We start from the raw sequence: 26469 nt of genomic DNA, 5'->3' as shown, positions 1-26469 counted from the left end.
CAAGAAAATACTTCTGAAATTTACAACGAAGATCTGAGGCTAGCGTGGAGCAAGAAGGACGAGTTTGGGAGGAGTTTCTCTCTGTTTTAGGGTGCGAACTTCTTGCAGGACTAAGCTGCAGGCTTGAGGAGAGGTAAGGGCTACTTCTGTGCTTGTTATATTGTGTATTGGACTTCTGTTTGGGCTGCAGGTGGGATGTAGCTACAACAACATATATGGGAACTTGTTGAAGGGGCGAGAGGCTGAGTAAGGGTCCACTCACCTAGCTACAACCTCTAAGTAGCCACCGCAACCTAAACAGAGGGTGTTAACCCTTGAATAATGAGCAGGCTTCTTGCTATAGCTTGACCGCAAGCTGTAGGGTGCCTTGAAAAATATTCCAAGGCAAAATAGTGTGTGGAATAGGCCTAACAAGGAACAACAATGAAGGATAGTCAGTTGAAAGGGAAAACACAATGATTGGAGCATTTCTTAGGTGTTGTAGCAGTGTGACGTCAGCCCTAACTAGAGCTCAGGTAGCACAGATATCAAGGACAATAGCAGACCAACAATATGTTGGAGGTTGCGTTCTCTTGATGAGATTTGTAGGTGGATGGGTGTGCTAGGAGAGGACATGTTGAGAAGTCTGTTGGCAGCCAAGAGGAGGGGTTTCCTAGATGTTTGGATGCCCTAACTAGGAGTAGATGCTACAACAGGGTTGGTCACTTGTGGTCTGTCGGAGGGCAGTGCGAGAGTGTACCAAGTGGGAACGTGGATTGGGCATTTATGGTCTGGTGGAGGACAATGTTATAATGCCCAAGTTGGAGCCCGATGTGCACCATTTTCATGGACTTAGATGGTTGCTAGAGTGGTAGTAGTTGAGCTCAAGGTTTGATCAGTCAGAGGAGCCGTTGAGTAGCCCTAGACTTGCGTGTGGAGAAGGACTTCTACAACAGATGATAGGCAGTCCTCCTAGCCCATGTTCATTGTGGGAGACGGACATCTTGCAGTGATAGGTAGCAACCCTCTTTGCGCTATGTTGGTCTTCATTGGAGCAATGCAAGAAGACTATAGTGGGTTAATGTCCCTGAGTAGCTGAGGAGCAATAATGGGCATATTGAGAGTTGTTCAAAAATGGAGTTGTGAACAACTCGACATGAGTCTCGATGTGTTGTGCCCTTGATGGACCAAGGCACAACTAGTGAGAAGATTGGATAACCGAGATTCAGTGGCTAGATGGACTTGGATCGTTGATAGTGGTAGTGCTGTAGATTGGGAGCTGAAGGATTCGGCATGTATAGGGTACAACCGAGAGGAGTTGAGAGAGCATGCAACAACTGGATGGCCAGAGTATCTTGTTGAGGGTAGGTTGGTTGTCAATGGATTGACAACAAGCCCCAGTTTTGTAATCTTGTACTTGTGGATATTTGAGGGCCATTATCCCTTGTACGGGAGCCCTAGAAAGTTTTATTATTCAGTTGGAAGATTGGGTTGTTGTACATATTTGTGCAATACTTTGTAAAAACTTGTTTATATTTGTGCATGTGTGATTTACTGCTATTTATATCCCGCTATGCAAAGTAGCTTTGTTGAGATTCTTGGTTTGGTAGCGTCAGAGATTTTAAGATTCTATCCTAGACACCAGGGTCGTGGAAATTCAACATGGTATCAGAGCATGGCTACTTTGAGGAACATTGAATCGGAGTGTGCACAACGAAGCAACTCAGAGAGAGTTGTGGGTGTCTAGATCATGGAGTAGAGGGTTTAGTTGAAGACATGGAGATGTGGTCTTGACAAATTACATGGCGAGATGGGCTGGGAGTTTTGGTGGATTAGTGGTGAACCTGATGCACTTCAGTATGTTGTGTGGCAGTTCGCAGATCATGAACTTTAAAGCAACAAAATGTATAACATGTTGACTTTAATGTAAAAATACACTAGTATTTGTAATAATAATTTATTATATATATAAAATATACAAGTGATGTTGAATGTTACAATGAGGACACGTATATATACCTAAGCAGGTGTCTTTTTGTGACTAGGCATGTCTTTTAGACATGCCTTTTCACTTTAACTAATGACTATTTAACATAATCATTATTTTGATTATTTAATATTTACATTATTTATTTTTATTTGATTTCATGTAATTTATATTCATAACATTGCCCTTTCCTTCAAAAGCTTTGTCCTTAAAGCTTATTGTTGAGAATTTTCTTCAACCTAATCGCGAACAATTTTCTTCGTGTTTGTCATCTCGGCATGCATAGTTTTTAGTGATATCCATTTTTTTGTTTTATTTCCCCCCCCTTTTTTAAATAATTTAATTAATATATATATATATATATATATAGATATTATTTTTATTAAATAATTTAATTAATTAAATTATGTTAATATGATTTTATAATTGTGTATTGAGCAAGGTTTATAACCACGATTATGTAATTATGACCATATTTCATATAGTTTTTTTTCAACACACTAAGCAGGCTTGGTCCTTTTACCGCTTGTTAACTCCTGTTGACGGTGAGGCTGAATCAGGTTTCTATGGCTGGATCGAGTGGGCTTGTCAACTATCCACAAGTCAACAGGGCTGTGGGCAGCGTCAACAGGTTGTGCGGACGGACAATTCGCGAGTGGCAAGGTGGCTCGGTGACACAATACAGGGTAACGCCAGTTGGTTGACCACTGGTTGAGTGGAGCAGTGGTCGGGACGTGAGCATGATGGCAACAATGGCGTCCATGGCCAACCTCATTGTCGATGTCTTGAAATCGTTGTTGTAGTGCTCTATCGACTTGGCTGCGTCTTTGGAGGAGAAGCCTAGGCTGACGTCGCGAAGTAGACCGTTGGGGTCCATTTCACCTCTGTTGTCTTGGATGAGCAACGCAGGGGCGTTTTCTCGCGGGTTCATTATTCTATCCACGACCATGTGCGTGGTGCCGTTTGGGATCTCGTCTATTGCATTGTCTATCAGCTCCACTATCGCTCTGAATGCCCATTTGTGGGACGTTGCATTTGAGTGTAGGAACTTGGTGTTTGCCAACGGCCGGGATATGCCCTGCAATTTCTTATCGTCTGTAATGCTTGCCTTCTTCTCAACAAAACTGCTTGTGATGATCTCCAAAACTGCGTAGACTACATTGCGATTTGATCTCCATTGGTGCCATTCTATTCTAGGATTTCATTTTCTTCTTTCTTGGGAATTAGAATGGATTCTTCGTTGTGTTTCTCATTGATCTCGTGTTGAGCCATTGTTGAGTTGATTTTTCTATGGAATCCCTTACACTTGCCCGTTTCATCACCGAATTTTTTTACTACAATTGTTGTGACATGCCCTGTGTCATCCTCCGACATTTTCATTTTCTTTGTAGTATTAAAGTCGCCAGAACCCTCCTCTTCGTCTGTCCGGTCATCTCTAATATACAAAGACATAAATTTATTTAAATCTGATAAGCCTAATGAATCTAGTAAAAACTCAAGGGCGTTTCCCTTGTGCCATTCAATTGATGGATGAATCTCTAAAACCTTTTTCCCAAGGGTTAGATGTAAAAGAGGATAGTCCTTGAGCACACTTTTTACTTTTTCTGCGAGTAAACTCAAGTTCTTCTCCTCTACACAGCGGAAATGCACTGGAGCACAACATTTGTTATTTTCCACCAATGCACCATGTATTCTCTTTAGTTTCTTTTTCAATAACCTAGATACCTCATCTATCATGGGCAAGAACTCCTTGGCAGGCTGGAAGAGAACAACTTCATTACCCTTTTTATCTCTAGTTTTTTTAGAACCATTCTTTGAGGCATTAAAAGCTCTAGCAGGTGCTACAATATCCATCCTATGGCTTCCAGCATAATATATTTCTACTAGTCGCACAAAATCATATACCTTATCTCTCTACCGTCCACTAATTATTGCGGTCGGAAAATATTTTACAACTTCCTGTTGTTATAGATTTGACCTAAAAATATAGGAGAATACAAATATACCCAAGAAATAATAAGATCTGAATATAGAAATGCTTCTTTATTGATCAAACCCTTAAGGTAGGGCAACACCGTACATTCACTCCTTAAGGAAGGAGAACACTCCACAAGTCATATGCTCGTTCATACAATATTCTTTGACATCCCTCAATGGGGAGTCTCTATCCTCTATATAGGCCTTATACATACAATACCATGGGTCATTACCATGGTTCCCTCAATACCATCTAACTAATACAATGGGCTTATTACATTATTGCTAACTAGTTGTGGTCGCTTACATGATACGGGTTAACCACTTTATTTATTACTATGGCCCATCCCATTATTACATTATTCCCTTGTGTACCTCCCTCTGTACCCCATACTATCCCCCCTAGGTATACTACATTCCACCCCCTTAAACATGTTTCGTCCCCGAAACATAAAAAGAACACAAATAATAAGATCTACTCAAAAGAGTAGTCCACTGGTACCATGCACGTGCATCTAGCCATCTTAGAGAAAGGTGAACCCTCAATCTAGCTAGTGCCTCGCTCGCTTGAGATAGAAGTTGACCCTGGCGGCTCTTCTGTGTTGATGTGTAGTAGGTGGATCGCCGCCCCTCTCTATCTGTCATGCAAGGGTTGTTGTCCTTGTGGGTAATTCGTTGCCATCTTGTTGGTTATTTTCTTGCGCGGTGATGGGTGGTGATATGCTGAAGTTTTAACCAACGGTGTATCTTTCTTTAATTCACCACCTAATGGAGCCTGATTGGTATCTGGTACCTGTTGTGGTGCTTGCTGTTGTTTCTTATCTTCCAATATTACTTCAACCACTGAGTCCTCATCTGATGTATTAGTACTTGTAACATTTTCTACTTCAGCCTCCTTGGACACTACTTGTTTTTCTGGTACCTGGTTTGATGTTTGTGTTTGATTGTCGACCATCAAAGGCTCATCATCTGATGTGTCAGTGTCATTAGAGCTTTGTGCTTCTGCCTCCATAGTATCTGCTTGGGTCTTAATGGAAATATCCTGCAATGTAATTTTCTTCTTTTTATACCAGAGCTTCATGAATTTCTTCTACACATTAATATTGACAGTACCCACAGATTCCATCCAAGGATATCCCAAAACAATATCCATGTTATCCATATCTGAAGTATAAAAATCACAATACAACACATACTTATCCATAGAAAGCTTCAAATCTTTATAAACTTGAACATTCTCAATATCAACCTGTATGTTTTCAATGTGTTTTGTTGGAACTTGCAATTTTTTTTCCAAATTAACATTGATAAAATTATGCTTGCAGCTAGGATTTATAGACACAATGATTTTCTCCTTCTAAATCAATCCATGAACCTGTAATAAGGAGATACCAACCGAAAATAACCCTTTAGGTTTCTTGGTTTCCTTCTTTCTTGAAAAAATAAAATCTTTGCTGGGTTTGTGGTTTCCTCCTTTTTAGTATGAGACCATTTGTCCAAAAGTAGTTCTTCAATTTCGTCAACAGGACATAACTTTAGAATCTCACTATCAAGTGATTTCCACCATATAGTAGCCTCATTTTTCAAATAATACCCTATTTTGTCCTTACAACACCTTGGGAAGTCAAACTTATGATATGCTATAAAATTTTCAATAGAAGACCAATCATTTTTTCCTGTAAAAAACTTACTATTATAAGCCATGAAGAGGGTTTTGAAAACAAATTGCTTACTTGACGAAAATTTGAAATGGCCACAATTCAGTCGATATTGCTCAGAATCCTTATTATGACCTGTTTTCTGAAGTGGAACAACCATTCTGCTTCTTCGCATGTGATAGAAATCCCGATCTAGGCACTGGAATTTCAGATTCGCGCTGCTACTGTCCTGCCATCACAAATATTTCTGAAAAAAAGTGTTGATTTTAAATCAGCAAGATCTCTCTCATTCAGACTCCGATTCGACTGATTTTTTTTGTTTGAGATTTGGTATTTTTGGCAAATAACCCAAATTTGCAATTAGATTCTTCAAAGGTTGCCCCGGAATGTACAGATCTGATCTGCAAACTTGTTGCCCCGAAAAATGTCTACAACACAGCTGATTTTTAAATCAGAAATATCTCCTTCATCCGAACTCCGATTCAGCCATTTTTTTTTCAATTTGGGTATTTTTTCGCAAAGAACCCAGATCTGCAATTAGATTCTGCAAATGTTTCCCCAGAATGCACAGATCTGATCTGCAAACTCGCCGCCCGAAAAATGTCTGCAACACAGCTGATTTTTAAGTCAGCGATCTCCCTCATCTGGACTCCGATTCGGCCGATTTTTTTTTTTTTTTTCAAATTGGGTACTTTTTTGCAAAGAACCCAAATCTGCAATTAGATTCTATAAATTTTGCATTGGGACGTACAGATCTGATCTGCAAAGTCACTGCCCAAAAATTCCTGCAAAAAATTAAAAAAAATCGCTGCTTTGACCAAGAAAGTGCTTTGATACCACTTGTAATAGATCTGACCTAAAAATATAGGAGAATACAAATATAAAATAATAAGATCTGAATATAGAAATGCTTCTTTATTGATCAAACCCTTAGGGTAGGGCAACACCATACATTCACTCCTTAAAGAAGGAGAACACTCCACAAGCCATATGCTCGTTCATACAATATTACTTGACATCCCTCAATGGGGAGTCTCTAGCCTCTATATAGGCCTCATACATACAATACCATGGGTCATTGCCATGGTTCCCTCAATACCATCTATCTAATACAATGGGATTATTACATTATTGCTAACTACTTGTAATCCTTTACATGATACGAGTTAACCACTTTATTTATTACTATGGCCCATTCCATTATTACATTATTCCCTTCAGTACCTCCCTCTGTACCCCATACTATCCCCCCTAGGTGTGCTACATTCCACCCCCCTTAAACATGTTTCGTCCCCGAAACATAAGAAGAACACAAATAATAAGATCTAATTAAAAGAGTAGTCCACTGGTAACATAAACGTGCATCTAGCCATCCCATTATTACATTATTCCCTTGGGTACCTCCCTCTGTACCCCATACTATCCCCCCTAGGTATACTACACCTGTACTGTGGAACACATCGTATCAGACATATGTGCCTGCTCAGGATCCTCTACAATAGGAGAACGTGTCCCATCATAATCTAGAAAGACTACAATATGCTTTCCTTTTGCTGCACCCATCATCTTCTCAACATCCAAGTTTTCTAGATTTGTCAGCACCCTCACTTGAGGACCCCTCATATCAAATACTTTATGCACTACCTCAACTTGGGACCTAGTGGTCTGTGCATAAAATCCATGAAATTGGACCTGCGATTGTTCATCGAAAAATGTCCATTTAAGCTCTTCTTCGTCATTTACTACTAATGGGGACTTCCATAATGGACTTCCAACCTTGTCAAGGTTCATCTCATTCCTCCACTGAGCCAGACACAAGTCTATGTCCATACTCTGCTCTTTGACAACAGAAACTTCATCGAACTCTTTATGTACATGGAACTGGACCTTGACCTTCAGAATGATGGAGCTTGTGCATGTTTCCTTATCACTGGTGCTCTCGAACACTTCATTACCGGTAGAGATGAATGTTGAGGTTACATTGTCCCGGACTTCTGAGATACCCACATTGTTCTATATGTCTTTATTATTTTCTTTGATGCTTCCTTTGCTAGCGATCTCATATTCAATTTTCATATGCCCATTTTGATTGTCATTCATGTCACCTTGAGAAGATCCCAATTCAACATGTTCAACATCATTTTGATCATGGTTTTCTTCCTCCTCTTTCCCATAATCCACTTTTTCTTTTTCAAATATGTTATCTTCCTCATTGTTATGATATTGTTCATCTTCTTGTGTCTCAAGATAGTCCTCATCCACATCACATCTGGACCCTCATCTTGATCGATATCATTTTCAAATTCATTATTATCTATCACATCTTCATGTTCATGATCAAATTCTTCTTCTCCTGCTTCACCTTGTTTCGTTTCTTCACTGTCGCAATCATCTTCCTTATTATCGATTTCCTTTAGACATGCTTTAACTATTGCATATGATTTTTCTCATTGTTGAAGTTTTTCTTGAATTTTACTAAACTGCTCAATGAATTCAGGACGTAAACGTAATGGCATATTGTGTGGCGAACAACGTTCAAAGACTCACATGGTTATATTGTGCGGTGGATAATGTTCAAAGTCTTGCATGGCTCTGATACCACTAAAGCAACAAAACTTATAGCTTGTTGAATTTAATGTTAAAATACACAAGAGTATTTGTAATAATAATTTATTATGTATAAACTGTACAAGTGATGTTGAATGTTACAATGACTCATGAGGACCTGCATATATACCTAAGCAAGTGTTTTTTTGTCACTGGGCATTTATTTTAGACATGCCTTTTCACTTTAACTAATGACTATTTAACATAATCATTATTTTGATTATTTATTATTTACATTATTTATTTTTATTTGATTTCATGTAATTTATATTCGTAACAGACTTCATATGTATTATCATGGATGGTTGGGACAACTTGAGGACTTCTTTAGCTTGGATGAGATCAGGTTGATTGAGATGACTTCATGTGATGGACTACAGGTTGGTAGGCTAGAGTCTTCATCGGATTGTGATGTTGCATATCTGAGATAGGAGGGATTTTCACATGGGGTATTTGATCGAGGAGGATGAGTGCTTACAGGACTGAGTCAATGGAGATCGTGTAGGTTGAGAGGGAGTCTAGCCTCAAATGGAGCAATTTTATGGAGGTTTGGGATCTTCAGGTTCAAATGTGATGAGGTAGAGGCACTACCAAGATTGCAGGGTTCATTCTACAAAGTTTGGTGCGGTGATGGACGCCAGATAGGCTAGTGTTTCCAGATGATGATGGTTATTGCCTAGTCTTGGAAGTACTTCCGTCGTTAAGAGGGAGTGTTGATTTTTGTAGCTTGGGAGGTACTCAAAGCCTTGAGGATTGAGGGTTTGGAGGAAGGAGCTCCACAAGTGGCCTTGTGGGCTTGAAACCCATGCCTGGGGTTTTGCACCCAAAGTTGTTGGGCCAAAACCATGACGAGATTTCGGCATGTGATGTATGGAGATGATAGAGGACGTTGAGATGAATCCAACACAATGAGAATCATTGAATTCCGAGGTTTACAAGTGAAGATATTAATTTTTATGTGTTATGATGGGCAAGGAGGGACATGAAGGCAAGTCAACCTTGTGTTAGAGGTGCCCTTTGAAGGGTTGTTCGATCCCCACATGCAACATATAAATAAAGACCTTGTGAGACATCGTTGTGACATCCAAGAGCAATCTCATCAAGAAAATACATTTGAAATTTATTTTGTTTTTTTGTTTTTTTTTGCGTGCGATTTTTTTTGGGCGTCGCTCATCGCTGTCGGGAGCGATTTTTATAGCCCAGGAGCGGTTGGGAGCGATTGTTGCCCGATCGATCTCGGGCTATAAAAATCACTCCCTGAGCGACGGGAGAGACGCTCCCTAAATCGATTTGGCAATAGGCAGGGAGCATAATTTTTTTTTAGGGAGCGCACTCCCGACCCACTCCCGAGTTGCTCCCGCTCGGGCACGAATTGGGAGCGGGATGGGGGGGGGCGCTCCCCCACAACACTGAGCCCAACTCTGATACCATGTTAATTTTTCTTAGGGATGTATTGTTCTTTCTATATAATTGCATATGCTGGTAATGATGTTATGATATTGTTGGGTGAATTGAATACGTAAACCATGAAATGCAATTATCTAAAGCAAAGAACAATCTAGTTGTAAGAAAAATTAATGGAATGTGCATTTCAAGTTGCCTACAAAAGCTAGAAAATTAATCAATTTGAAGAGTAAACTCTACCATTTGGAAGGAATATTGTAGTGAAGTAATTTCTCCGCTATCTTCCTTTGCTAGTTTAGTTGTTGCCTGCTAATTCCTTGTTTTGTCTATCATGTAGAAACCATAGCAAGGGTATTGGTTTCAATTACTTAGTTGTAGATGATATTTTTAGTTGAAGGTGATGTTTTCAGTACCCCTTCTTTGTAGAGTCTTGGTCTTATTTTCGTCTAGATCAGAGAGGGGGCTATTAAGTGCCTGACATTAGTATCCTTCTCTTTAATCCATTAAAGAAAATAAGCTATTAGAAGAAGTATTTTTCATGACTCGATAAGTCATTGGATTAGGCACTTGTCTTCTCGCATTAACTTCCACAGTATATAAAATCCTTGTTGCCAGAAAATCTAGTATGCCTTGGAGAGGGAAATTGTTAAAATTTGCAACTAGGGCCAAACTCCATATGGGTCACCTTATTTATGATAATTGATATTTTTCTTGGATTCCTCTCTCCGAGAGGTGTAGGATTGATCCAAGGATCATCCGATTCTGACATGTGTTTATGGAGATATGAATTTATATATATTATTGACAATTTGTCAAGGTTGGCCAACAAGCAAATTACCCCGAGCTCAACCTCAACGCTGCATTTAAATAGAGGAGACCTCAAGTCATTTGAGGAGCACATCACTCATGATATCTCTCTCCACTCGTTTGGGTTTGTCCTCTCACAAGGAGGACGTGGTGGAAAGGAAGGTCACAAAGGAGCCCTAATCTGCAGCAAGCAGGAGGCCTAATCCACAACAAAGAGAGGCTTGATCCACAGCAAAGAGCAAGCCCTAGCCGCAACAAGGAGAGGTCAATGGACAACGTGGAAGAAGGTCTGCTTCAGGAAAGCATGGACAGGTTGTTTGGAGGCGTAGTGCTGGACAGGAGTCAAGATTGGGTTGAGGGACTATTTTGTGGTCAAAACATGTTCGAAGTTAGTTATTTCTAGGGCCGAGTTTGCTGGGAAGTAGGTCGAGTTTAGGAGAGGGCAAGATATTGTTGTTTGGGGTGATTGTTTGGGCCTGTTGGAGGATACTGCAATTACAGCTAGCTGCTTTGCCAGGCTGTAAGCCATAGCAAGTAGCTAAGGTTGTTCCAAGGTAGCATTGAGGTGGACAATGTTTGCAGGAGGCAACGTGGCATAAGGGGAGACTCTCCTAGGTGGGCCGCGGCTCTAGAAGGGCTTAGTTTGCTAATATCATGGAGGGTTAAGGACTGCATATTGTGCCCTAACCAGAATTGCAGGAGCAAGCAAACAGTGGAGGACAACAACATTCTCTGGAGGAGTGTTGGGTGAAAGTGTTGACTGGATTGGAACGTGATTGTAGCAGCCTGTTGTTGCCATGTGAAGGATCTTCCGAGGACTTGAATGATTCTCCTAGGAGCAAAACCAATAGTGTAGTTTTTGGGCTGGTTGAGCTAGCTGTTGGAGGCTGAAGTTGACTGGGCTTGACCAAGCCATTTAGAGAAAGATTTTGTCTTGTTTGACCAGCATTGACTTCTCTGGTCAATGCTTTACTGCTGATGTCATAAAATATCAATTTTGTATATTTGTTTTATCTCTCTCTCTGCTGAACTATTGAAGAACATAAGAATAATTGATCAAGGGTTTCCCCACATTGGGGTTTGTCCCTAGCTGGTGCCACATCTTGTGTCCTCTTGTCTTGTCTTGTCTTCTATTGTTTATTTTTATGTTCTATCTGCATTTTACTATCATGCTAATGTGATTGCTAAACTGGAAATTGATATTGGGACAACAAGAAAATTGAAGTAAATTTCTTGTAAGCATAGAACATACAAAAAATTAACATGGTATTAGAGCTGAGGTGAAGACAAAGCCCAAGCATGAGTGAAAGAGCAATCATCGAAGAAAGTTGAACAAGGGCAAAAGGCTCAATGGGTTCCTCATCCCACTTCCCGACTTAAGACAAGCTCTGTGAAAAGTCTGACTATCATGGATGGAAGATGTCTCTTGATCTGACATTAGAAGAAACAAGAATGATGGAGCAAAGAAATTCCTTTTACTAAAGGAAAACCTACTGCATTCTCCGCTCATGCCAAAAGTAGAAACAATGCAGGGTCTAAAGGTCATTTCCATGGAAAGCTTGGATCTAAGGGAGGAGGGAAAGGCAGGTGCTTTGCTTGCAATAAGTTTGGCCACTATGCAAGGGAGTGTCCAAATAGAAGGGACACATCTCATGATGATGATCAAAATCATTCTAGGGGCAACTTCAACAACAACGATCAAAGGAATGACGGGTACAATGGCGAAGGAAAAAGGAATGCGGGACATCAAGGAAATGATCCACCCTCCAAGAAGGCAAGGAACTCCAGGTATGAAGAAGCAAATGTTGTTAACAATAAGCAAAGGGATTACTATCTTATATCGGCCCTCTCAACTACCTCTCCTCCGGACACTTTGGGGAATTGGCTTATTGATAGTGGTGCTTCAAGGCACTTCACGGATACAATAAAGCTCTCTCTAACATGATAGAGAAGGAAACAAACTTGGAGATTATTCTTGGAGACGATGCCACCTATCCTGTAAAGGGTGTAAGGAATGTTACTCTTCAATTGACTCAGGGTAACACATTTCATTTACAAGAAGTTCTTTATGTACCTAATCTCAAGAAGAACTTGGTGCCCATTTTGGCAATGGAAGACAAAGGTGGCATTCATCGATGGAAAGGTACACATTTGGAAAAAAGAATTTTAAAGATGGTTTTACGCTTGGGTTCAGGGTTGGCACTTTGTATCAAGTTGCAAGAAGTCCATTGGGGGCCATGTCTTGTGACACATCTCTACAATCTGAACTATGGCACCGAAGGTTTGCGCATCTTCATTGTAACCTGATGTGAGACAGATGGTAACAGGGATGTCTGAGTTCAAAGTAGAGCATGAAGGTGTATGTGCCGAAGGAAAACTTACAAGGGGACCATTCCCCTCAAGTACTAGCAAGACCACAAATATACTGCAGTTGGTCTACTCCGACATATCTGGTATGATGCCTATAAGCTCTTGGAAGGATGAAGTATACACCTAGTTTCGTCACTTCAAAGTCTATGTGGAACAACCCGAGGGGTTTGAGGTTCATGACTGGGAAGCTCATGTATGCAGCTTGAAGAAAGCTCTCTATGGGTTGAAGCAAGCACCCTGGGCTTGGTATGAGAGGATCGATAGCTATCTGATGAAGCTTGAATTCACTAGAAGTGAAGCTGATCCGAGCCTTTACTTTAAGGTTGAAGATGATAGACCTCTCATATTGGTGCTTTATGTGGATGAACTCTTTTTGACAGGTGCATACCCTCTCATTCACAAATGTAAGAGGGAGTTGGCTTCCAAATTTGAGATGAAGGACCTAGTACTGATGCATTACTTCCTAGGGTTGGAGGTCTGGCAAAAGGCAGGAGAAATTTTCCTATCTCAAGGAAATTATGTTGTGAAGATATTGGAAAGATTTGGGATGGTGGACTGCAAGCCTGTGACTACCCCAATGGAGCTTAATTTTAAGAAGTTATGTGGTAGTGTTGCCAGACCTGAATTGGGAAATGCTTTTGAGTATCGTCAACTCACAGGAGCATTGATGTTCTTGGTAAACTCTCGTCTGGATATATGTTTTGTAGTTAACACGTTGAGCTAATATATGGTTGAGCCTTATCACACACATTGGATTGGTGCCAAGAATCTTCTGAGATATCTTCAGGGCACAATCACTCATGGAATGAGATACACTGTCGGAGATGTGAGGCTGCTTGGTTATTCTGATGCTGATTGGGCAGGCAGTGTGGTGGATTGCAAGAGCACTTCTGGGTGCTGTTTCTATTTGGTTTCTGCTTTGATATCCTAGATGAGTAGGAAGTAGAATTCGGTTGCTTTGAGCACCGCTAAGTTTGAATACATAGCGGCGAGTATGGCCACTCGTGAAGCTGTCTGGTGGAGGAAGTTGTTCAGTGAGCTGTTTGGACATGTGTTGGATACCACCATGATCCTTTGCAACAACCAAAGTGGGATCTGATTATCAGAGAATCCTGTATTTCATGATCGCTCAAAGCATATAGACATCAGGTACCACTTTATCCGGGATATGGTACAACGAGGAGCAATAAGGCTCCATCACATTGGAACTGATGAGCAGGTCGTCGATATTCTGACGAAGCCCCTAGGAAAGGTCAAATTCTTGACATTCCAGGAACGACTAGGAGTCGTGGAGAGGCCCTCTCTTGAGGGTCCTGTATGATATGAATATTGGGCTCTGGGAGCTCCAGGGCGAATGGGGTAGTTCTTGGAGCGATGAGCAACCATAAGGTGATTGGTTCAACCTTCCCCTAGTGGTTTGCTATGTAGGCAGGATGAGTGGTTCATCCTTCTCTTGCTGAGACACAATCATAGGGTGAGTGATCCAACCTTCCCTTAGTGATTTGTTGTGTACAAGGTGAGTGGTTCAGCCTTCGCCTGAAATACCCCAGGCGACATGTAGGCAGGATGAGTGGTTCATCCTTCTCCTGCTGAGACATCCTACCCATGCAGTCTGGGACTCATGGGAAGTACCTCTCACTTGGCCAATGAGTAGGGAAATGAGGATAGGGACCATAGTACTACCGATGGATGCATCGTGTAGTACCATACTCCCTATGCTAGGATGATCGATATTGATCTGGGATCAATTGGAATTGACTTCGGGTTAGTAAGAGTGGTATGAGACACTCTCTTTTATCTGGAACTGACTTCGGGTCAGTAAGAGTGGTACGAAACACTCTCTTTCATCTGGGACTGACTTTGGGTTAGTAGAAAATGGTATGATACATTCTTGATCACTTCTTCTTCTTCATAGTTCAGCAAAGCAGAGCAGCGCGTTGATGGCAAAGATAGTACTGATTGACGGATGGATTAGTAGATGGAGTTCTCCCTAGTTGAGAGGGGGTGTTAAAATTGGCAACTAGGGCCAAACTCCATATGGGTCACCTTATTTATGACAACTGATATTTTTCTTGGATTCCTCTCTCGAGAGGTGTAGGATTGATCTAAAGATCATCTGATTCCGACATGTATTTATGGAGATATGAATTTATTTATATTATTGACAATTTGTCAAAGTCGGCCAACAAGCAAATTACCCCCAACTCAACCTCAACGTTGCATTTAAATAGAGGAGTCCTCATGTCATTTGAGGATCACAACACTCATGATCTCTCTCTCCACTCGTTTGGGTTTGTCCTCTCACAAGGAGGACGTGGTGGAAAGAAAGGTCACAAAGGAGCCCTAATCCACAGCGAGGGGTAGGCCTAATCTGCAAAAAAGAGAGAACTGATCCGCAGTAAAGAGCAAGCCCTAGCTGCAACAAGGAGAGGTCAAGGGACAACGTGGAAGAAGGTCAGCTTCTGGAAAGCGTGGACAAGTCTGTTTGGAGGCCGAGTGCTGGACAGCAGTCAAGATTGGGTTGAGGCACTATTTTGTGGTCAAAGCAGGTCCGAAGTTAGTTATTTCTAGGGCCAAGTTTAGGAGAGGGCAAGATATTGATGTCTAGAGTGGCTGTTTGGGCCTGTTGGAGGATACGCAGTTACAGCTAGCTGATTTGCTAGGCTGCAAGCCATAGCAAATAGCTAAGGTTGTTCCAAGGCAATGTTGAGGTGAACAATGCTTGCAGGAGGTAGCGTGGCATAAGGGGAGACTCTCCTAGGTGGACCACAACTCTAGAAGGGCTTAGTTTGTTGACAACATGGAGGGTTAAGGGTTGCATATTGTGCCCTAACCAGAATTGCAAGAGTAAGAAAACAGTGGAGGACAACAACATTTTGTGGAGGAGTGTTGGATCAAAGTGTTGACTAGATTGGATTGTGATTGTAGCAGCCTATTGTTGCCATGTGAAGGACCTTCCGAGGAGTTGAAGGATTTTCCTAGGAGCAAAACCAACAGTGTGGTTTTTGGCCTGATTGAGCTAGCTGTTGGAGGCTGAAGTTGACTGGGCTTGACCAAGCCATTTAAAGAAAGATTTTGTCCTGTTTGACCAGCATTGACTTCTCTGGTCAATGCTTTACTGTGGTTGTCATAAAATATCAGTTTTGTATATTTGTTCTATCTCTCTCTCTGCTGAACTATTGAAGAATACAATAAGAATTGATCAATGGTTTCCCCACATTGGGGTTTGTCCTTGGTTGGTGCCACATCTTGTGTCCTCTTGTCTTGTCTTCTACTATTTATGTTTATGTTCTATCTGCATTTTACTAACATGCTAATGTGATTGCTAAACTAGACATTGATATTGGGCTAACAAGAAAATTGAAGTAAATTGCTCTTAAGCATAGAACATACCAAAAATTAATAGAAACCCTACAAGACAAAAAGCTAGACTAAGCGCTAACAATGGGACAATGGGCAACTGTGACCACAACCAATGTCCCCTTTACAGAATTTCATTGTTGGGAGGAGTCTCGATAAGATGATAATCAACTTTAATATATATTCTAGGGTTTATGGTGCTAGGTGATGTGGTGGGACCTCTCAAGGGAAGCTTAAGGTGATGAAATGATGCTTCTAAAGGTACTTCGCTCCCTCTAAGAGACCTAAAAATGACTTGTGCAAGACCTAGGGTTTTATAGGTAATCGTGGATAGAGGCATTCCCAACATCAAGGTAAGGAGGAGAAAGAGATTCTTATGATTTACTTCAGCAAGTACTAGGCTCATACAACCCTCAAAGAAGTCTCGAAGTTGATACAATAACAAGCTAGGGTTTCCCTCTTAGGGCACACGTAGGGTAAGAGGTTTTATGGATGAAAACCATTTGGATGCCCACCAACTTTGAGGTCAAGGGGATAAGACCATAGTCTTGGTGTCTAGGCCCTTGAAATCCACCAAATGACACTCTAATGCAATTCGATCTTTGCCCTAGCCTAGCCGTCCTACTTTAAGGGACTGAAATTTAGGAAAGGAAATTTATAGCGAGAAATTGAGTTTGATCACCAAAGGCTTGGACTAGTGCCTTGTCCATTAGGCATATGGACTCATAGATGCTTTAGATTGGCCAAAATTGTCTTTGAGGAGGTCAAGAATTGATGCCCTAAGTACCAACCCTCAACAATTTCTCACTCAAGAATTATGGAGTTTTATGGAGAAAATCAATATTTCAGGACTTGGAACATTCATCACATGTCATGACATGAATAATATATCCAATTGTCAAGCGAATAGCTTTCAAAATTTATCTTCACCAAAATTTGGGCACAATGTAGCATTAATCTAGTAGCAACGATTCCATACATTATACATATTTCAAAAGCAAAATTTCATCAAAATGCACTTACAAGATGACATGCAATATAGTCCAAGAGATAGCTCCAAAAGAAGATAAAAAATCAGCTCCAAATATCGAAATGTATCCCAGATTCTCTAATAGCCAATACAAGAACAAGTGCGAATTAGCCTAAGAGGCCGAGTCTCCTAAGTGATGATGATGATCCAGTCCAAATGAAATGATCTTCTATTTATATGTGTTCTACTAAGTTGAATTATGCCTACAAGCCCCTCAACGTTATAAAAATGGGCTAGGTACATCCCTTGGTCACAAGTCAACCAAGTAGGGTTACAAAAATATGAATTAGCCTCCAATTGAAGCCAGAATGATGACATCATGCTAATGTAGGGTCGTTGGAAGGCAATGTTGAGTCGTCTTTGTGCCAAAATGTGCGAGAGAGCTACATAAATGTCGAACTAGGGGATGACCCCTAACTCTCCATGCAAGTCATCATGTGGGCCCCAATTTTGTGTTTGGGGCACAAAAACTGGCTCTCATGGGTCTCTTGGTGGAAGAATAGCTTGAAATGCTCCATTGTTGAGGGCTCTAACGATGGTGCTTGCCCTTCCATGTCTCCAGAGGTGAGACAAACCTCGTTTGGGCCTTAGATCAACTGCCACACGATCTGGTAAATGCTAAGCCGACTTGGGGGCACACTGGTGTAAGTGCATCATCTCATGAATAATGTGGGGCAATGAGTAGGCTTCTGGAGGTGTTGAAGGTGCCCATGATGTGAAATGATGCTCTGCACATGATGGGAGTTCCGTGGCTCTCAAAACTTCACCCGTGGATGTCAATATGATCCGCTGGTGGACTTGGGTCCCAATTAAGTTGCCTAGCCCATGATGAAACCACCTGCCAATCACATATAATGTCCAGTTCTGCATCCTCACCGTCAAATACAATAATTCATTAGTGCATCTAAGTGGACCAAACTTGTTAATCAAGGAAAATTTGAGACTTCATATGGGGTTTTCCCTTCCAAATTGTTGAAGAAAGTGTAACTAGGTTCGGTCTTCATGACATTGTAATTATGATTTTTGTAAAATGAATTTATTATTCCTTGCTGCATGGGTTTCATGAGCAAGAGGTTTATAGATGGCTCCCATTGAGAGCCTTAGGATTTATATTTAAGGTCAAAGAGTCAATGTCATGAATAAGGAGCTCTTCATGAAGCTATGTAAAATATATACAAGTCTAGAACAACCCTCCAAGACAAGAACAAAGAAGTCTGCAAGTAAAACAATGTAGAAGACAGTCATGTCGGCCTCAAAGTATACATAAATGTCATGTCGGCTCAAAAAAGAGACACATCGGTTCACATTGACACGTCGACTAAATATGGAAGGCTAACTACTATAAATATGCGGCTAAAGTCACCACAGGAATCTCGGAAAAAACTCAGACTTCTCTGCAATCTCAGATGGGTACATGAGGTGTAGTAATCTCAGATTAAGACAACAGTTCAGGACCTTGGATAGAGAAGTATCACTGTGATTTTGGATGGATAATTCAGTGAGATACTCTCGGCATAAGAATGACTAAGTGTCAAGAAAACACAGTCTCATTCTCGGTACAAACCTCAGTGTTGTCATAACCGTAGTGATAAGGGTGATCTTAGGAATCCTACTATACCACACACTGTCTTGGCATGATGGAAGGATCTCATAATAAGACACTATCTCTGCATACATTAAGGTGCACTCACTATCTCGTTCTTGATGAAGATATAGTCACAAAGGTCATGATCTCAGTGAAGGAACAATCATGATGAGACTGTCATGTTATCAGTGAATCTACATGCATCTCTCCTATACAAATTTCAGTATGAAGATCTCGTTGATGAAGACCTTAGTGATGGAGCAATAGTAATGATGATCTCAACATTGATGAAGAAGAGGATTGGTGTCTTGGTCTTGGAGTGGGCTAGAAGGTCAAGGGTCACGGTCTTGGTATTCGTCAATTGGAAACTCTATAAGAAGAATTTTGTGCGGGTTTTCTTCTCCAAGAGGGAGAGGTTTTGGCCCTGGCATAAAGACAACATCGTGTGTTCTTGTCTCTTTGTTTTGGTAGCTATTTGATGAACTAATGAAGACACACTCTAATAATAACAAGTGAAGACTATGCTAAGAAGAAAAGTTAAAAACACCTCACAAATAGTTATCAAGCTAAGAAGAATCACATTAATTCTACTTGCCCTGTCTCGGCATGATGGAAGGATCTCATAATAAGACACTGTCTCTGCATACATTAAGGTGCAATCACTATCTCGTTCTTGATGAAGATATAGTCACAAAGGTCATGATCTCAGTGAAGGAACAATCATGATGAGACTGTCATGTTATCAGTGAATCTACATGCATCTCTCCTATACAAATTTCAATATCAAGATCTTGTTGATGAAGACCTTAGTGATGGAGCAATAGTAATGATGATCTTAGCATTGATGAAGAAGAGGATTGGTGTCTTGGTCTTGGAGTGGCCTAGAAGGTCAAGGGTCATGGTCTTGGTATTCGTCAATTGGAAACTCTATAAGAAGAATTTTGTGCAGGTTTTTCTCTCCAAGAGGGAGAGATTTTTGCCTTGGCAGAAAGCCAACACCGTGTGTTCTTGTCTCTTTGTTTTGGTAGCTATTTGATGAACTAATGAAGACACACTCTAATAATAACAAGTGAAGACTATGCTAAGAAGTTAAAAACACCTCACTTCACTTGTTATTATTAGAGTGTGTCTTCATTAGTTCATCAAATAGCTACCAAAACAAAGAGACTATGCTAAGAAGACTATGCTAAGAAGAAAAGTTAAAAACACCTCACAAATAGTTATCAAGCTAAGAAGAATCACATTAATCCTACTTGCCCTGTCTCGGCATGATGGAAGGATCTCATAATAAGACACTGTCTCTGCATACATTAAGGTGCAATCACTATCTCGTTCTTGATGAAGATATAGTCACAAAGGTCATGATCTCAGTGAAGGAACAATCATGATGAGACTATCATGTTATCAGTGAATCTACATGCATCTCTCCTATACAAATTTCAATATCAAGATCTTGTTGATGAAGACCTTAGTGATGGAGCAATAGTAATGATGATCTTAGCATTGATGAAGAAGAGGATTGGTGTCTTGGTCTTGGAGTGGCCTAGAAGGTCAAGGGTCATGGTCTTGGTATTCGTCAATTGGAAACTCTATAAGAAGAATTTTGTGCGGGTTTTTCTCTCTAAGAGGGAGAGATTTTTGCCTTGGCAGAAAGCCAACACCGTGTGTTCTTGTCTCTTTGTTTTGGTAGCTATTTGATGAACTAATGAAGACACACTCTAATAATAACAAGTGAAGACTATGCTAAGAAGTTAAAAACACCTCACAAATAGTTATCAAGCTTAGAAGAATCACATTAATCCTACTTGCCCTAGATTCTTCAACACAAGAAGAATCACATTAATCATATTTGGGGCTCTGATCTCGTAATAATGTTACCTCCCTAGGTAGGAGTGGTTAATAGATGACCCTATGAGGTGTTCCTAGCCCCTAAGAGGAAAGACAGGTCCTTGGTACATCCTTCAATTGATGGGTGGCATAAGAATGATGATGAAATGGATGGGGTCATAGGGGTCTCAAGGCCAAATGCCATGGGTACAAGGATGTTAATAATGAGGGATGTCCACATATTGGGTATACAGATGTAGGAGGGAGCATCATGGATACATGATTTACCCCAACCTTTGTTTTTCCACTCCTCTTTATTTTCCTTTTTCCTTTTCTTGATTTTTTTCTTTGTATTACTGCTTGGGGCTCCAGGAAATGATAGCATGCTTTGTATGATGTAAAGCAGTTATTACCCCCTTAAGGTGGGGCAGTTCATTGCCCAATAGGGGTTGGGATGTGCATGTGTTCCTTTAATGATGTGGGGGCATTGATGGGCCCTAGGAACCTGGGTGGTGGCCATAATGATAAGGGGGTAAAGGTCATGTTTGGCTTTTTCCCACATGCTATATTAAATGTCACAACCATCTTTTGCATTTTATAATATTCTTTTCCTTTGTTTCTTGGTTGTGGCCATGATATGCTTTTAACTTTCTTTTAGCTTCATTGACCTCCGAGGTAACGTTTCTAGGCCTAAGCCATATATGTGGAAAGGGAAGGGGGACTACCAGTGCCTTGTGGACCCAGTGGTCATGTGGACCGAGAGAAGGAAAATGATGAAATAGGGCTTGTAATGTGCAAAGGGGGGTGAAAAATGTGGAACGGGAAAACGGGGCCACACTACCAAAAATGGGGCTTCCCAAGTAGTGCCCTTCCTAAAACAAGTCAATAGGGGAGATCCCACAAGATTAGGATTGAGGATTAACCCCCCATTTAAGGTGAGGGAGCAAAACCATGGTCAAGCCCTTCTTCCAAGTCACCGAATAATCCATGCCTAAGATGCCCAAGAAATACAAGCATAAGGACTCAATTGCACAATGAAAAAACATACCTTTTGGGTTGAATCAGTGTTGCACAAAACAACCCCCACCCCCCAAAGGATCCAAACTAGGAATCGCGTCCTGTACGAATCTGTGGGGGATCTCCCGTCAGATCCGTGGTTCAGAATTTCGGAACTGTGGATCGGGTCGGTGAAGACGGTTCCTGGAAATTCAGAACCGTGCCAGCCCAATCCGTGATTCCAGATTTCTGAACCGTGTATCCGATGACGGATCCTCCCCGGATCTGCAGTGGATTGGGAACGGATCCTTACGGATCCCAAGCAGATCCGAAGGGAGATGGGTGGTTCCACAGGGTTCTAAATATTTTTTATTTTTATTTTTGTTTGATGTAAGTTGGTTTGGGGCTTCTCGAACACTCCCAAGGTGCTCTCTTGATGCTCCTTAGATCCTTCCTCATGGTAATGTTAAATTCTTAAAGTAAAAGGATGAAAATGAAACATCCTTTTACTTAAATTTTTAACATTACCATGAAATGACTCAGGATGTTTGAGAGTGGTTCCAACCTCATCGGAGTTCGTATGGAGAAAATAAAATTTCATATCCTATTCAAAATTGCACAGACTTCACAGTTTTCAAGAATTCAGGAATAATGGGATTGTGGCATTTCATTAGATTATATCATGTATGAGAGTATGTGATTAGCATTTAATCAAGAGGACCAAGCCCTATGTGTACCCTAGTGTTGGTGGTGTTAATTGTTGAACTCCTTTGTCATGCCTTTAGTCATAATCATCGATCAAGCATGTTAAGCTTTTCTACCATATTTTAAGGCTTGGATTAGGTAGTTTGATCAAAATTGGGCAATGTTGACGAATATCCCTAGACAATTGATGTAGAGGCAAAGGCTGGATAAGAGGAGAAGAATCTAGATTCTAGATGGTTGATGCATCTAAATGGTTGATGCTCGAATAATTATTAATGTACAATGGATGCCATATCTATCTTGATTTATGTACAAATATGTATGCTTCCTTATCTTCTACAACTAATTTCATATTTTGGATGTTGTTTTTTAATATAAATGATATATATATATAGTAGACGCTTCACTTCCTAGATTTTTGGGAAATGACGCTTCCACATCCCCGCTTCCAAACAACGTCCCTGATTCATGCAACATTGGGTTGGATTGCTCACCTTCTGACATATGCTCTTGATAGATGGACGAGAGGACATATGACTGATGTCAGGAGCGGAGAGTAAATGGCACAATATATTGACTACATCCGTGGCTACTAGGCGCTGTTGGCTCCCGCCTGAAGAGATAACTAGGAGAAAAAATTCTCCTATGGGGTCAACCACTTTTGGTGGGTAATAGTGTTACTTGGGAGCGGGAGCGAAAGCAGGGAGCAGGACCGAAAAGGGGTGTGGGAGTGACATTTTCAAAAGCTCCCGGTTTGGGAGCGAATCCCAGAGCGATTTTTATATAATATATATATTTTTTATATTTTGATACATATATGTCAACAAAAACATGTAGAATGATGAATTAGATATAAAAAACATAGATTGATCATTGAACCATATAACATCAATCATCTAGAAGTTATAATCTTCATCAACCACATCCATAAGTTAGTAATTTACAACATATTGAGTCTCGTGAATCATGATTCATCAATCTTAAAGTTTCAACTTCAAGCTTTCAAAATTGAAAATTCAATATATAACATTTATCATCATTGATCACCAAAGTTGTACTTGTAAGCTAAGTTTAAACTTTAACCATTACAAGAAATAATATCTAACATGAAATGAAATGTTATAAAATGAATTATGAAATGAAATGAAACAACTTTCATGAAGCATCATATTGATAATTCAGAATCATTACCAATGAGTTATAATTGCCAACTTCAAACTTCAAACTTAAATTTTCACAGTCATATATTGTTTACAAAAAATATCATTATGATATGAAAGAGTCAAGACTCAACAGTTATGAAAAGTAATAGAAACTAGAAAAGACAAGTAAACTGTAAATCAGTTATCTACTACTTCATGTGGCCCTTGCCACGAGAAGTGTCTAATGTATGAGCAGGTCGTGGTGGTCTTCTAGGAGTCTTCTCCCACACAGACCGACGACCAGAACCAGAAGGCACATGCCCTCCACGTGAGGGTGTAGATGGAGGCGGCGACAACAAAGGAGCAAAACTCGGAACTCGAGCACTGCTACTGGATGGTGGAGGTGGCATGGTTGTTGCTTCATCTTCCTCTCTCATAAGTTTCGCTTCCAGTTCTTCAACATGTCTAGTGCCATCCTCCAAATTATCATCCTCTAGGTGGTTGTCCCCAATTTTATATGTTGGATCCTCATAAGCCCGATCACAGTGATGACTCAACAACCTCAAGTTGTAGTGCACATAAACCAAGCTTTCTGCTCGGTTTTCATTGAGTCTGTTTCTTTTCACATTATGTATGAAGCTGTAGGTGCTCCAACACCTCTCTGCAGAAGAAGTATTACAACCTGTGAAAGAACTTTTTTTGCCAATTTTGGTAGAAGTCCATGGCGGCCATATGATTCCCACCATGTGAGAGCATCAAATCTGTCTCTATCTTCCATTGCATGAAAGGTACCAAACAAACCAGTGCAACTGAAGTATCTGCCTAATTCAAGACGCACACTAGCACATTCCTCCCTGTTAGGTATCAACTTTTCTAATGCTTGCAAATATCCTGTAGATACCTCTTCATCTATATGGGGTTTGACCCTAACCCCACCCCCTGGTGCAGGTTGGCCCAACCAAGATGTAGAGTAGTATTTTGGCATAAGGATATATGCCAAGCAATGTAGTGGAACATTAAGTTTATCCCACCGTATACACACACAATCGTGAATCAATTTATACAAGTTGGGATCATTGTTATGAACAATATCTTTTATTTGCCCCAACATGGTATCCATCTACTCATACACCTCGCCAATTACTGGTTTATCTGTATTTGCAAACCAAATCATCTGATAAATAGGCTTGGTGAAATCCAATACTTGCCTCACACATGCCCAAAACATACCATCAAGAGCGGCCTCCTTCACCTGTTCAAAACCTTGCCTGTTAGCTGCATTTGTAGCTCTTTCCTTTAATACCTGCTAGTGTGGACTTGATACCATGCTAGCCAATGACTTTGTTACCTTCAAAAGGCGCCTGAAGGTGAGGTAATAGCTACCAAATCTATTCCTCACAATCTTCAACAACTCCAATCTTGAGTGACTGCGGAAAAGGCCATGGGAATTGCTATGATTTGTAATAAATTTTATCATTGGTTTGCCTCTCTTATACAAATCACCAATCCATTTGTGTTGCTCGTTTTTGTTCTTAACAATATCATGCATCAAAAGGTTCATTGTCTGAACCAAACCCCCAAACCAAAATATGTTGGGGTATTTATCCTCAATAATTGCTCCCGCTGCCTTACAATTAGGAGCATTATTAGTGATGACTTGGATGACATTGTATGGCCCAATACGCTCAATTGTTTCAAGTAATGGTCTGCAATGTTGATGTCGGTCTTGAACTTGTCTGAGTAATCATATGCAGAAAGAAAGATGGCACCATTAATAGACACAACAAGAACATTTATCAATGGCTTGCCTTTTACATTTGTCCATCCATGAGATACAATGAACACCCCATGGTCAGTCCAAGAACTTGTCATTCTATTCAAAGAATGTGATATTTTTGCTTTCTCATGATCAAGTCCAACAGTTCTTGCCTTGTCATACCCAGGGCTCTTGTATCCTTTAGGGGCATCATTTATGGCAGATACCATTTTGTGCCAATAAGGTGAGCGAAGAACATTGAATGGTATCCTACATGCATAGAGAAACCTGTAAACTTTTGAATCCACATCATTCCTACACCCTTCATCAAGGAAATCTGATATGCTTCTACGCCTTAAACCTGGTGACCTTGTGCCTCCATATCCACTGCCTTGGGAGGATGCTGAAGGAGTTCTTTGTGCATGTGATTGTGAGGTTGGTTCAAAGAAACCCTTTGATTTTTTAGATTTGTATTGGGCTTCCTCCTCTTCCCTTAAGTATTTGGCTCTATCTGCTGTTGACACACCTAAACAGGTTTTGATTCCAATTTGTTTATCTCCATCCCATGGCCTTTTGCCGTAGAGGTGCTTTCTAGCACGGGTGTTTGAACCTGTGTAATTATTGTTGCAATGGGGGCAATGAAATTTAGTGGTTCCACCCCCTTTCCCTGCTTCAGGACTATTAACATATTTCCACAATGGAGTTTGGTCTTGTTTAGTTTTTTGAGCTGACTCATGTTCACTCTCCTCCAGCTCCTCCCCATCGGGGTTTTCATCAAATCCACTATGACCCCCTTCTTCATCCCCTTCTTCATTTTCAACCCTCCTTTTTCTACTCTCCAACCCCATAATAACCAAAAAAGGAACCAAGAAGAAGGAAATGCCAAGAAATATAACAATTTGAAGTTTTGAATTTGCAAAATTTAAAAGAATGGAATGGGAATGGGAAATAGAGAAAAAAAATGTATTTATTTATTTAGAAATGAACATTAAAAAAAAATTGCTAGACACTCTATTCAATATTGTAGAGCCTACCTCTTTGGCGTCCAATCTCCCCTTGTTCCTTGCTTTCTCTTGCTCTCTCACTCTCTTGCTTTTTGCTCTCTTTTGCTCTCTCCTTGCTCCTCACTCTCTTGCTCTCACTCTCACTCTCTTTCACTCTCACTCTCACCCTCTTTCTCACACTCACTCTCACTCTCATTACAATGATGAAATGAAATGAATGAGGGAGGGTCTATTTAACCTTCCCTCCTTCCCTCCCTCACTTTATTTCCACAGGA

At 40.6% G+C, this 26469-nt stretch overlaps 1 protein-coding gene and 1 pseudogene across 7 annotated transcripts in view; one reads left to right on the top strand and one right to left on the bottom strand.

Moving 5' to 3' along the window:
• Positions 1-26469, top strand: part of LOC149159517 (uncharacterized) — a 350379-nt gene that overhangs the window by 267177 nt on the left and 56733 nt on the right. The window lies entirely within an intron of this gene.
• LOC149159518 (putative trehalose-phosphate phosphatase C pseudogene) lies at positions 3155-7431 on the bottom strand (annotated as a pseudogene).

Source organism: Pinus tabuliformis, chromosome 5_2, assembly GCF_031772625.1.
Source record: "Pinus tabuliformis cultivar Carrire ecotype Pingquan chromosome 5_2, CPIR1, whole genome shotgun sequence".
NCBI classification, from domain to species: Eukaryota; Viridiplantae; Streptophyta; class Pinopsida; order Pinales; family Pinaceae; genus Pinus; species Pinus tabuliformis.
Note: the sequence above shows the minus strand (reverse complement) of the source record. Positions and strands in the feature narration are given on the sequence as shown.